This window comes from Ranitomeya variabilis, chromosome 4, assembly GCF_051348905.1.
Source record: "Ranitomeya variabilis isolate aRanVar5 chromosome 4, aRanVar5.hap1, whole genome shotgun sequence".
NCBI classification, from domain to species: Eukaryota; Metazoa; Chordata; class Amphibia; order Anura; family Dendrobatidae; genus Ranitomeya; species Ranitomeya variabilis.
Window position 1 is genome coordinate 766,247,014 of NC_135235.1, and position 14,120 is coordinate 766,261,133.

A 14,120-nucleotide genomic window follows, 5' to 3' on the forward strand; every position below is an offset into this window, starting at 1 on the left:
TAAAATACCGATTCCTGAACTGTTTTCCGGAGGCAGGTTTAAGTTTAGGAATTTCATGAATAATTGTAAATTGTTTTTGTCCCTAAGACCCTGTTCATCTGGAGACTCTGCTCAGCAAGTAAAAATTATTATTTCGTTCTTACGGGGCGACCCTCAGGATTGGGCTTTTTCGCTGGCGCCAGGAGATCCGGCATTGGCTGATCTTGATGCGTTTTTTCTGGCGCTCGGTTTACTTTATGAGGAACCCAATCTTGAGATTCAGGCAGAAAAGGCCTTGCTGGCTATGTCTCAGGGGCAGGACGAGGCTGAAGTGTATTGCCAAAAATTTCGGAAATGGTCCGTGCTTACACATTGGAACGAGTGTGCACTGGCCGCTAATTTTAGAAATGGCCTTTCTGAAGCCATTAAGAATGTTATGGTGGGTTTTCCCATTCCCACAGGTCTGAATGATACTATGGCACTGGCTATTCAAATTGACCGGCGGTTGCGGGAACGCAAAACCGCAAATTCCCTCATGGTGTTGTCTGAACAGACACCTAATTCGGTGCAATGTGATAGAAAAACCGCAAATTCCCTCATGGTGTTGTCTGAACAGACACCTGATTTAATGCAATGTGATAGAATCCTGACTAGAAATGAGCGGAAAATTCATAGACGCCGGAATGGCTTGTGCTACTACTGTGGTGATTCTACACATGTTATCTCTGCATGCTCTAAACGTATACAGTCATATGAAAAAGTTTGGGCACCCCTATTAATCTTAAGCTTAATGTTTTATAAAAATTGTTTTTTTTGCAACAGCTATTTCAGTTTCATATATCTAATAACTGTTGGACACAGTAATGTTTCTGCCTTGAAATGAGGTTTATTGTACTAACAGAAAATGTGCAATCTGCATTCAAACAAAATTTGACAGGTGCATAAGTATGGGCACCCTTATCATTTTCTTGTTTTAAATACTCCTACCTACTTTTTACTGACTTACTAAAGCACTTTTTTTGGTTTTGTAACCTCATTGAGCTTTGAACTTCATAGCTAGGTGTATGCAATCATGAGAAAAGCTACTTAAAGTGGCCACTTGCAAGTTGTTCTCCTGTTTGAATCTCCTCTGAAGAGTGGCATCATGGGCTCCTCAAAACAACTGTCAAATGATCTGAAAACAAAGATTATTCAACATAGTTGTTCAGGGGAAGGATACAAAAAGCTGTCTCAGAGATTTAACCTGTCAATTTCCACTGTGAGGAACATAGTAAGGAAATGGAAGAACACAGGTACAGTTATTGTTAAGGCCAGAAGTGGCAGGCCAAGAAAAACATCAGAAAGGCAGAGAAGAAGAATGGTGAGATCAGTCAAGGACAATCCTCAGACCATCTCCAGAGAGCTGCAGCATCAACTTGCTGCAGATGGTGTCACTGTGCATCGGTCAACTATACAACGCACTGTGTTTTTTTGCCGCCATGCATAACGCCTTTTTGTATTACCAAACAACTCAATCTTGGTTTCATCAGTCCACAGGACCTTCTTCCAAAAAGAAATTGGCTTCTCCAAATGTGCTTTTGCATACCTCAGCCGACTCTGTTTGTGGCGTGCTTGCAGAAACTGCTTCTTTCGCATCACTCTCCCATACAGCTTCTCCTTGTGCAAAGTGCGTTGTATAGTTGACCGATGCACAGTGACACCATCTGCAGCAAGTTGATGCTGCAGATCTCTGGAGGTGGCTTGAGGATTGTCCTTGACTGATCTCACCATTCTTCTTCTCTGCCTTTCTGATGTTTTTCTTGGTCTGCCACTTCTGGCCTTAACAAGAACTGTACCTGTGTTCTTCCATTTCCTTACTATGTTCCTCACAGTGGAAATTGACAGGTTAAACCTCTGAGACAGCTTTTTGTATCCTTCCCCTGAACAACTATGTTGAATAATCTTTGTTTTCAGATCATTTGACAGTTGTTTTGAGGAGCCCATGATGCCACTCTTCAGAGGAGATTCAAACAGGAGAACAACTTGCAAGTGGCCACTTTAAGTAGCTTTTCTCATGATTGCATACACCTAGCTATGAAGTTCAAAGCTCAATGAGGTTACAAAACCAAAAAAAGTGCTTTAGTAAGTCAGTAAAAAGTAGGTAGGAGTATTTAAAACAAGAAAATGATAAGGGTGCCCATACTTATGCACCTGTCAAATTTTGTTTGAATGCAGATTGCACATTTTCTGTTAGTACAATAAACCTCATTTCAAGGCAGAAACATTACTGTGTCCAACAGTTATTAGATATATGAAACTGAAATAGCTGTTGCAAAAAAAACAATTTTTATAAAACATTAAGCTTAAGATTAATAGGGGTGCCCAAACTTTTTCATATGACTGTAGCTAAGGTTGTTAGTCCTGTCACCGTTGGTAATTTGCAACCTAAATTTATTCTGTCTGTAACTTTGATTTGCTCACTGTCGTCTTATCCTGTCATGGCGTTTGTAGATTCAGGTGCTGCCCTGAGTCTTATGGATCTGTCATTTGCTAAGCACTGTGGTTTTACTCTTGAACCATTAGAAAATCCTATTCCTCTTAGGGGTATTGATGCTACGCCATTGGCAGCAAATAAACCGCAGTATTGGACACAGGTTACCATGTGCATGACTCCTGAACACCGCGAGGTGATACGTTTCCTGGTTTTACATAAAATGCATGATTTGGTTGTTTTAGGGCTGCCATGGTTACAGACCCATAATCCAGTCCTGGACTGGAAGGCTATGTCAGTCTCAAGTTGGGGCTGTCGTGGTATTCATGGGGAGTCCCTGCCTGTGTCTATTGCTTCTTCTACGCCTTCGGAAGTTCCTGAGTATTTGTCTGATTATCAGGATGTCTTCAGTGAGTCTGAGTCCAGTGCACTGCCTCCTCATAGGGACTGTGACTGTGCTATAGATTTGATCCCAGGCAGTAAATTTCCTAAGGGAAGACTGTTTAATCTGTCGGTACCTGAACATACCGCTATGCGTTCATATATCAAGGAGTCTCTGGAGAAAGGACATATTCGTCCGTCTTCTTCCCCTCTTGGTGCGGGATTCTTTTTTGTGGCAAAAAAGGACGGATCTTTGAGGCCTTGTATTGATTATCGGCTTTTAAATAAGATCACTATCAAATTTCAGTATCCTTTGCCGCTGTTGTCTGACTTGTTTGCCCGGATTAAAGGTGCCAAGTGGTTCACCAAGATAGACCTTCGTGGTGCGTACAACCTTGTGCGCATTAAGCAAGGTGATGAATGGAAAACCGCATTCAATACGCCCGAAGGTCATTTTGAGTACTTGGTGATGCCTTTTGGGCTCTCCAATGCGCCTTCAGTTTTTCAGTCCTTTATGCATGACATTTTCCGGAAGTATCTGGATAAATTTTTGATTGTTTATCTGGATGATATTTTGTTTTTTTCTGAGAATTGGGATTCGCATGTGGAGCAGGTCAGGTTGGTCTTTAAAATTTTGCGTGAAAATTCGTTATTTGTCAAGGGCTCAAAATGTCTCTTTGGTGTACAGAAGGTTCCCTTTTTGGGGTTCATTTTTTCCCCTTCTGCTGTGGAGATGGACCCAGTCAAGGTCCGAGCTATTCTTGATTGGACTCAGCCCTCATCAGTTAAGAGTCTTCAGAAGTTCTTGGGTTTCGCTAACTTCTACCGTCGTTTTATCGCTAATTTTTCTAGCATTGTGAAACCTTTGACGGATATGACCAAGAAGGGCTCCGATGTAGCTAACTGGGCTCCTGCTGCCGTGGAGGCTTTCCAGGAGTTGAAACGCCGGTTTACTTCAGCGCCTGTTTTGTGCCAGCCCGATGTCTCACTTCCCTTTCAGGTTGAGGTGGATGCTTCAGAGATTGGAGCAGGGGCCGTTTTGTCGCAGAGAGGCCCTGGTTGCTCTGTTATGAAACCTTGTGCCTTTTTCTCTAGGAAGTTTTCGCCTGCCGAGCGAAATTATGATGTGGGCAATCGGGAGTTGTTGGCCATGAAATGGGCATTTGAGGAGTGGCGTCATTGGCTCGAGGGTGCTAAGCATCGTGTGGTGGTCTTGACTGATCACAAAAATCTGATGTATCTCGAGTCTGCTAGACGCCTTAATCCGAGACAGGCCCGCTGGTCATTGTTTTTCTCCCGCTTTGATTTTGTTGTCTCGTATTTACCAGGTTCAAAGAATGTGAAGGCCGATGCTCTTTCTAGGAGCTTTGTGCCTGATGCTCCTGAAGTCGCTGATCCTGTTGGTATTCTTAAAGATGGAGTTATCTTGTCAGCTATTTCTCCGGATCTGCGACGTGTGTTGCAGAGATTTCAGGCTGATAGGCCTGAGTCTTGTCCACCTGACAGACTGTTTGTCCCGGATAAGTGGACTAGCAGAGTCATTTCCGAGGTTCATTCCTCGGTGTTGGCAGGTCACCCGGGAATTTTTGGCACCAGAGATCTGGTGGCCAGGTCCTTTTGGTGGCCTTCCTTGTCAAGGGATGTGCGGTCATTTGTGCAGTCCTGTGGGACTTGTGCTCGAGCCAAGCCTTGCTGTTCTCGTGCCAGCGGTTTGCTCTTGCCCTTGCCTGTCCCGAAGAGACCTTGGACACATATCTCCATGGATTTCATTTCTGATCTTCCGCTATCTCAGGGCATGTCCGTTATCTGGGTGATATGTGATCGCTTCTCCAAGATGGTCCATTTGGTTCCTTTGCCTAAGCTGCCTTCCTCTTCCGATCTGGTTCCTGTGTTTTTCCAGAACGTGGTTCGTTTGCACGGCATCCCTGAGAATATTGTGTCAGACAGAGGATCCCAGTTCGTTTCCAGGTTCTGGCGATCCTTTTGTAGTAGGATGGGCATTGATTTGTCGTTTTCGTCTGCTTTCCATCCTCAGACTAATGGACAGACGGAGCGAACCAATCAGACTTTGGAGGCTTATTTGAGGTGTTTTGTCTCTGCTGATCAGGACGATTGGGTGACATTCTTGCCGTTGGCTGAGTTTGCCCTTAATAATCGGGCTAGTTCCGCCACCTTGGTTTCGCCTTTTTTCTGCAACTCTGGTTTCCATCCTCGCTTTTCTTCGGGTCATGTGGAGCCTTCTGACTGTCCTGGGGTGGATTCTGTGGTGGATAGGTTGCAGCGGATCTGGAATCATGTGGTGGACAACTTGAAGTTGTCACAGGAGAGGGCTCAGCGCTTTGCCAACCGCCGCCGCGGTGTGGGTCCCCGACTACGCGTTGGGGATTTGGTATGGCTTTCTTCCCGCTTTGTTCCTATGAAGGTCTCCTCTCCCAAATTTAAACCTCGTTTTATTGGGCCTTACAAGATATTGGAAATCCTTAATCCTGTATCTTTTCGTCTGGATCTTCCTGTGTCGTTTGCTATTCACAATGTATTTCATAGGTCCTTGTTGCGGCGGTACATTGTGCCTGTAGTTCCTTCTGCTGAGCCTCCTGCTCCGGTGTTGGTTGAGGGCGAGTTGGAGTACGTGGTGGAGAAGATCTTGGATTCTCGCCTCTCCAGGCGGAGGCTTCAGTACCTGGTCAAGTGGAAGGGCTATGGTCAGGAGGATAATTCCTGGGTGGTCGCCTCTGATGTTCATGCGGCCGATTTAGTTCGTGCCTTTCATGCCGCTCATCCTGATCGCCCTGGTGGTCGTGGTGAGGGTTCGGTGACCCCTCACTAAGGGGGGGGTACTGTTGTGAATTTGCTTTTTGCTCCCTCTAGTGGTTACTAGTTTTTTTTGACTCTGGTTTTTCTGTCATTCCTTTTATCCGCACCTGGGTCGTTAGTTAGGGGTGTTGCTATATAAGCTCCCTGGACCTTCAGTTCTATGCCTGGCAACGTAGTTATCAGAGCTAGTCTGCTGTGCTCTTGTCTACTGATCCTGGTTCCAGTTATATCAGCTAAGTCTGCCTTTTGCTTTTTGCTATTTGTTTTGGTTTTGTATTTTTGTCCAGCTTGTTCCAAATCTATATCCTGACCTTTGCTGGAAGCTCTAGGGGGCTGGTGTTCTCCCCCCGGACCGTTAGACGGTTCGGGGGTTCTTGAATTTCCAGTGTGGATTTTGATAGGGTTTTTGTTGACCATATAAGTTACCTTTCTTTATTCTGCTATCAGTAAGCGGGCCTCTCTGTGCTAAACCTGGTTCATTTCTGTGTTTGTCATTTCCTCTTACCTCACCGTTATTATTTGTGGGGGGCTTCTATCCAGCTTTGGGGTCCCCTTCTCTGGAGGCAAGAAAGGTCTTTGTTTTCCTCTACTAGGGGTAGCTAGATTCTCCGGCTGGCGCGTGTCATCTAAAATCAACGTAGGAATGATCCCCGGCTACTGCTAGTGTTGGCGTTAGGAGTAGATATATGGTCAACCCAGTTACCACTGCCCTATGAGCTGGATTTTTGTATTCTGCAGACTTCCACGTTCCTCTGAGACCCTCGCCATTGGGGTCATAACAGTAACCGCCCATTGCTGGTGTGGGGAGATCAGGACCCGAAGGAACCGTCGCCCCTAAAGTGAGCTCAGGCATGGCTTCCCACATAGTAGGAGAGGGTACGGGGAGGCAACACTCCGCGTTCTCCCTGTTGATGGTTCGCGGGAGATCGGAACCTTGAAACGAACCGTCGCCCCCTTCACTCCGTTAATTAAAAAATAAAAATTTACAGAAAGGTATAAAATAAATTAAAAACGATGGGGTCTGAACCAGACCCTGTATGGCTCCTACAGACACTAAGCAAGAACTGGTTAGCTGAGAGCCAGTAGGAAGGTGTATACTGCAGATGAGGAGCTAACTTTTTTTGTATCCCTTAGTGTCAGCCTCTTATTGGCAGCAGCATACACCCACGGTCTGTGTCCCCCAATGAGGAGAAGGAGAAAAGGTTTTCAATGACCAAAGTCATTAGAACAGTTTTGGGTGGAGGAGAATGTTGTGGTCTAGAGGCAAAATGGTGATCATGGTAATATGGCCGGACTACACCACCGATAAAGCAGCCACAGCCGGTGACTGAGAAGAGTCTGTGACTTCTCTGCATTTAGTGGCTACTACTCACCTGGGTAGTCATATGTGGGAATCTCCTCTTTACACCACTCATCCCCCCTCACATATGTCTCTGTAGTATTAATATGGGTCAGATCTTCACCCTGAAACAAATATTGTAAAAGTCACCGACAGATGGAGAAGTCCCATCTATGATCAGCTCTAAACCTGCCATCTCCACCGTTCTCATTACACAAGTATAAAACATATAATACTGGTGGATAAAACAAGACTGAGCACAAGACCTTCACTGGCGTCTACACATCATAGGGGAGATCTCCTGACACCTTCTCTCCATCTACCTGATGATCCTGAGGAGCATTGGGATCTTCTTGGTTACAGTCCTGTGGAAGAAGAGGACGGGGACATCTCTCTGGTGTTGTCCTCTTACTGGATAGATCTGGAGGAAACACATACAGGGACTGAATTCATTCTTTACATACAGATAATTATTGGCCGTGTGTATTTAGTCCTGTCAATTACCTGGAGATGTGAGGGGCTGGGGAACCTCCATTATGACGTTCTTGTACAGATCTCTGTGTCCTTCTAAATACTCCCACTCCTCCATGGAGAAATAGACAGCGACATCCTGACACCTTATAGGAACCTGACACATACAATGATACCGTCATCCCCCCAATCCCTTCATATTGTTGCTGTATAATGTCCCAGCATTCCCAGCAGTGTCACCTCTCCAGTCAGCAGCTCAATCATCTTGTAGATGAGTTCTAGGATCTTCTGGTCATTGATGTCCTCATGGATCAGGGGGTGAGGTGGAGGTCCTGTGATTGGGCTCAGGGGTCTTCCCCATCCCTCAGACACAGGGTCCTGACAGCGATCACTAGAGGTCTTCTTCACCACTGTGTAATCCTGGTAATGGAGAGACAAATTAATAAATCTCACTACAGACATTGCCAGAGTCCTCACCTCTCCAGTTCTGTCCATCTGTTATTCCCATAGATAAGAATGATGTAATGTGACGTCATCAGAATCTCTCACCTCTCCAGTAAGCCAGAAGAGGATCTCTAGGGTGAGGTGTAATATCCTCTCCGCCATCTTGTCTCTGTCCATATCCATCTTTGATGGGTAAATCAGGGAAATTCTCTTTTGTCGAAGATCTTCACTGAGAGGATCCGATATTGTAGGGACCTGAATGAGAAGATGAGTCGATGTAACATCATAAGAATCATGTGTAATTTATGGAGCACACAGGTGACATTACTAATATATGGGGACACATAGGGGACAGTACTAATATTTGGGGGCACACAAGGGACATTACTAATATATGGGGGCACATAGGGGAGAGTACTAATATATGGGGGCACACAGGTGACATTACTAATATATGGGGGCACATAGTGGACATTACTAATATATGGGGACACATAGGGGACAGTACTAAAACATGGGGGCACATATGGGACATTACTAATATATGGGGACACATAGGGGACAGTACTAACACATGGGGGCACATATGGGACATTACTAATATATGGGGACACATAGGGGAGAGTACTAATATATGGGGGCACACAGGTGACATTACTAATATATGGGGGCACACAGGTGACATTACTAACATATGCACATAGGGAACATAACTAATATACAAATATATGGGGGCACATAGGGGACATTAGGAATATATGGGGGCACACGGGACAGTACTAATGTATGGTGGCACTTAGGTGACATTAGTAATATATGTAGGTACATAGGGGACATTACCAATATATGGGGGCACATAGGGGACATTACTAATATATGGGGGCACATAGGGGACTTTACTAATATATGGGGGCACACAGGGGCCAGTAGTAATATATGGGGTCACACATGGGCCAGTAGTAATGTATGGGGGCACACAGGAGACATTATTAATATATGGGGGCACACATGGGACATTATTAATATATGGGGCACACAGGGGACATCTCCTGACACCTCTCCATCTAACTGATGATCCTGAGGAGCATTGGGATCTTCTTGCTTGCAGTCTTGTGGAAGAAGAGGACGCGGACATCTCTCAGGTGTTGTCTTACTAGATAGATCTGGAGGAAACACATACAGGGAGTGAATTCATTCTTTTCATACAGATAATTATAGGCTGTATGTACACTGCTGAAAAAAATAAAGGGAACACTCAAATAACACATCCTAGGTCTGAATGAATGATATATTCTCATTGAATACTTTGTTTTGTACAAAGTTGAATGTGATGACAACAAAATCACACAAAAATCATGAATGGAATTCAATTTATTATCCGATGGAGGCCTGGATTTGGAATGATACTCAAAATCAAAGTGGAAAATCAAATTACAGGCTGATCCAACTTCAGTGGTAATTCCTCAAAACAAGGAAATTATGCTCAGTAGTGTGTGTGGCCTCCACGTGCCTGTATGACCTCCCTACAATGCCTGGGCATGCTCCTAATGAGGCGGCAGATGGTCTCCTTAGGGATCTCCTCCCAGACCTGGACTAAAGCATCCACCAACTCCTGGACAGTCTGTGGTGCAACGTGACGTTGGTGCGAGACATGATGTCCCAGATGTGTTCAATCGGATTCAGGTCTAAGGAACCGGAGGGCCAGTCCATAGCTTCAATACCTTCATCTTGCAGGAACTGCTGACACTCCAGCCACATGAGGTCTGGCATTGTCCTGTATTAGGAGGAACCCAGGGCCAACTGCACCAGCATATGGTCTCACAAGGGGTCTGAGGATCTCATCTCGGTACCTAATGGCAGTCAGGCTACCTCTGGCGAGAACATGGAGGGCTGTGTGGCCCTCCAAAGAAATGCCACCCCACACCATTACTGACCCACTGCCAAACTGGTCATGCTGAAGGATGTTGCAGGCAGCAGATCACTCTCCACGGTGCCTCCAGACTAAGTCATGCCTGTCACATGCGCTCAGTGTGAACTTGCTTTCTTCTATGAAGAGCACAGGGCGCCAGTGGCGAATTTGCCAATCCTGGTGTTCTGTGGCAAATGCCAAGCATCATGCACGGTGTTGGGCTGTGAGCACAACCTCCATCTGTGGACGTTGGGCACACAGACCATCCTCATGGAGTCAGTTTCTAACCATTTGTGCAGATACATGCACATTTGTGGCCTCCTGGAGGTAATTTTGCAGGGCTCTGGCAGTGCTCCTCTTGTTCCTCGTTGCACAAAGGCTCAGGTAGCGGTCCTGCTGCTGGGTTGTTGCCCTCCTACGGCCCCCTCCACGTCTCCTGGTGTACTGGCCTGTCTCCTGGCAGTGCCTCCAGCCTCTGGACACTACACTTCCAGACAAAGCAAATCTTCTTGACACAACTCGCACTGAAGTGCCATCTTGGATGAGCTGCACTACCTGAGACACTTGTGTGGGTTGTAGAGTCCCTATCATGCTACGAGTGTGAAAGCACAACCAACATTCAAAAGTGACCAAAACATCAGCCAGAAAGCATTGGTACTGAGATGTGGTCTGTGGTCCCCACCTGCAGAACCACTCCTTTATAGGGGGTGTCTTGAAAATTGCCAATAATTTCCATGTGTTGTCTATTCCATTTGCACAACAGCATGTGAAATTGATTGTCAAACAGTGTTGCTTCCTAAGTGGACAGTTTGATTTCACAGAAGTTTGATTTACTTGGAGTTATATTCTGTTGTTTAAGTGTTCCCTTTATTTTTTTGAGCAGTGTATTTAGTCCTATTACCTGGAGATGTGAGGGGCTGGGGAACCTCCATTATGACATTCTTGTATAGATCTCTGTGTCCTTCCAAATACTCCCACTCCTCCATGGAGAAATAGACAGCGACATCCTGACACCTTATAGGAACCTGACACATACAATGATACCGTCATCCCCCCGATCCCTTCATAGTGTTACTGTATAATGTCCCAGCATTCCCAGCAGTGTCACCTCTCCAGTCAGCAGCTCAATCATCTTGTAGGTGAGTTCTAGGTTCTTCTGGTCACTGATGTCCTCATGGATCAGGGGGTGAGGTGGAGGCCCTGTGATTGGGCTCAGGAGTCTTTCCCATCCCTCAGACACAGGGTCCTGACAGCGCTCACTAGAGGTCTTCTTCACCACTGTGTAATCCTGGTAATGGAGAGACACATTAATATATCTCACTACAGACATTTCCGAGTCCTCACCTCTTCAGTTCTGTCGATCTGTTATTGCCATAGATAAGAATGACGTAATGTGACATCATTAGAATCTCTCACCTCTCCAGTAAGCCGGAAGAGGATCTCTAGGGTGAGGTGTAATATCCTCTCCGCCATCTTGTCTCTGTCCATATCCATCTGTGATTGGTAAATGAGGAAAATGTTCTTTTGTAGAAGATCTTCACTGGGAGGATCCGATATTGTAGAGACCTGAATGAGAAGATGAGCCGATGTAACATCATAAGAATCCTGTAATAACACAATTACTGGAGATAATAAGGGAAAAATATTAGATTTATTATTTTACAGTATTTAATTTCCGTCTTTACATCTACTAACTAAAACTATATATTTAGGCCACAGACAACAAGTAGTTTCTTCCTCTGAGTCGACAGCTGAATACGTTCCTCATAGACTCATCTTCCATAAAGCTAATTCTCGTCTCATTTACCGACCCAGGAATCGGCATTAGCAATACTGCAGGAGATATTCATTACACGTGACATGAGAAATAACTACTTCATGATGAGTACAACATCTTCATCTTCTACTACGGCTCTAGAGACATATTAGGCCAGAGTCGGTCACTGACTCCATCACCACCGGCCGTCTATATGAAGGTTTCCCGTCTTCCTGTAATCTTCCATCACGTTAGATCTCAGGTCTGATTCACATAGAGAAGTTAGTTTATAGCCTAGGAAGGGGTAATACCCATGGAGCATCCCAGGCTATTATCAGCTCACAACTGTATACTTAGCCTTTAGTGGCTATTAAAATGGGGGACCCCCCCCAAAAAAATGACGTAGGGTCCCCCTATATTTAATAACCAGCAAAGGCTATGCAGACAGCTGCAGGTTGATATTAATAGCCTAAGAAGGGGCCATGGATACTTGCCCTACCAGGCTAGAAACATCAGCTCTCAGCCACCCCGGAAAAGGCACATCTCTAAGATGCATTAATTCGGCACTTAGCCTCTCTCTCTTCCCATTTGCTCTTTAGCGCTGGCAAGTGGGGTAATAGCTGGGGGGGTTGGTGACACCTTTGTATTGTCCGGTGACATCAAGCCTCGAGGTTAGTAATGGAGAGGCTTCAATAAGACGCCCCCATTACTAACCCCATAGTCACATTGTAAGAAAACAGACACCCAGAAAAAAGTTCTTTAATTGAAAGAATAACACAGACTCCTTTAATAATCTCAATTAAACCATACTTACGACCACGCTTAATTCAACCGAAGCCCAAAATCTCCTGTAATAAACCAAAAACAATAAAACAACAATATTCCTCACCTCTCCATCATTCTGTCCCAAGCTGTAATCCATGTCTGGGGTACAAATAGTTTCCAACCTGGACGGTGCCAAGATGTGACCGTACAGCCTGAGAACCACTGGTGAATGAGCTGCTGCGAGCGCAGCGTCAGTGACTAGCGCTGACATCACTGATGCTCCTTTCCCAGCCGGGCTGAACTGCGGTGACCTCAGTGAGAAATACGCTAGCACCGTGAGAAAGTCGCACGGTGCATAGGCGAGTTCACCAGGAGAATTATTAAAAAATGCAGTGTGGGGACCACTCTATTCTTAATAACAGCCTTCCTGAAGCTGACAGTTGAGGGTTGCAGCCCCCAGCTGTGAGTTTTGCCTGGATTGTTATCAAAAATAGGGGGAACCCACACCGGTTTTTTTTTAAATTATGTATTTACCGCACAGAAGCAGCTGATGAATACTCCTATCATCCGCTCCTGCTCTCACTGTTATTAGCGGCAGCAGGTGTTGGATGACAGGAGCAGCTGTCCCATCAGCTGACACCAGTGACAGGAGGTAACCTGTATACCTGCCATCACAGCTGAGCGCTCCCGCTGTCTTTTGACCTGCGGCTCTCTGACAGTCAGGGATGGTTTCACTGCCGTTCAGAAGCGGTGTTTGCCGTGCTGTCATGCATATGACAGCGTGTCAAACACTGTATTGTCGGGCCCCCCATTCAAGTGAATGGGGTTCGGGCCCACTCTGCTCAATGACAGGTTGTATAGACGCATCATGCAGCCTGCCATCTAGAGGTAGCAGAGCCGAGTGTGAGGTCACATCCGGCTGTCCTTGACTTTTCTGCAGCAAATAAGCTACAAAAAAAAGGTCAACCTACGTATTTAAAGCATTTTTTTTACCATCCATTCAAGTCAATGGGTGAAAAATGCTGCAAAAACTATGAAAGAAGTGACATGCTCTATGTCAAAAGCACGCTGCAAAGCACAAAATCCTGATGACAAAAAAACAATGTGTGTATGAGATTTCTGAAATCTCAGACTTTGCTGGTAATAGAAAAAGCAGATGAAAATTAGCATATAAAAATGCAACAAAAACGCCCAGTGTGAACATACCCGTGAGAGCAGGAGCAGATGATAGAGGGTATTCATAAGCTGGTCTTGTGCTGTAAATAAATATAAAAAGGTATGGGGTCCCCCCTAATTTTGATAATCAGCCAGGCAAAACTCACAGCTGGGGTCTGCAACCCTCAGCCGTCAGCTTCAGCAAGGTTGGTTATCAAGAACAAAGGGGTCAACACGCTCTTTTAAATAATTTAAAAAATGGCATGGGGTCCACCCCATTTTGTGACCACCAGCCTTTCTAAAGCTGACAGCTGGGGGCTGGTATTCTCACGCTGGTAAAGGGCCATGTATATTGACCCCCCAGCCTAAAAATAGCAGCCCGCAGCTGGCCAGAAAAAGCACGTCTAGTAGATGCTCCAATTCTGGTGCTTTGCCCGGCTCTTCCCTCTTGCCCTATAGCGTTGGCAAGTGGGGTTCAAATTTGTGTAGGTAATGTCAACTTTGCATTTGCCCACGGCTTAGTAATGGAGGGTAAGACACCGATCCATTACTAATCCTATAGTTATATGGTAAATAAAGACACAGCAAGAATAAAGTGAATTGAAAAAAAATGACACAGACTCCTTTAATAATCTCA

The 14,120-nt window shown here is 45.3% G+C and overlaps 1 pseudogene across 1 annotated transcript in view; it reads right to left on the reverse strand.

Moving 5' to 3' along the window:
• Positions 1-11,137, reverse strand: part of LOC143768290 (uncharacterized) — a 457,435-nt pseudogene extending 446,298 nt beyond the window's left edge. Inside the window, exons 1-8 of the transcript XR_013213794.1 lie at positions 10,916-11,137; positions 10,709-10,832; positions 8,955-9,061; positions 8,004-8,153; positions 7,695-7,874; positions 7,488-7,611; positions 7,307-7,404; positions 7,018-7,108 (exon numbers count right to left, since the gene is read on the reverse strand). The product of XR_013213794.1 is annotated as an uncharacterized LOC143768290 (transcript). The remainder of the gene's footprint in view (positions 1-7,017; positions 7,109-7,306; positions 7,405-7,487; positions 7,612-7,694; positions 7,875-8,003; positions 8,154-8,954; positions 9,062-10,708; positions 10,833-10,915) is intronic.
• Between the last annotated feature and the right edge of the window lie 2,983 nt (positions 11,138-14,120).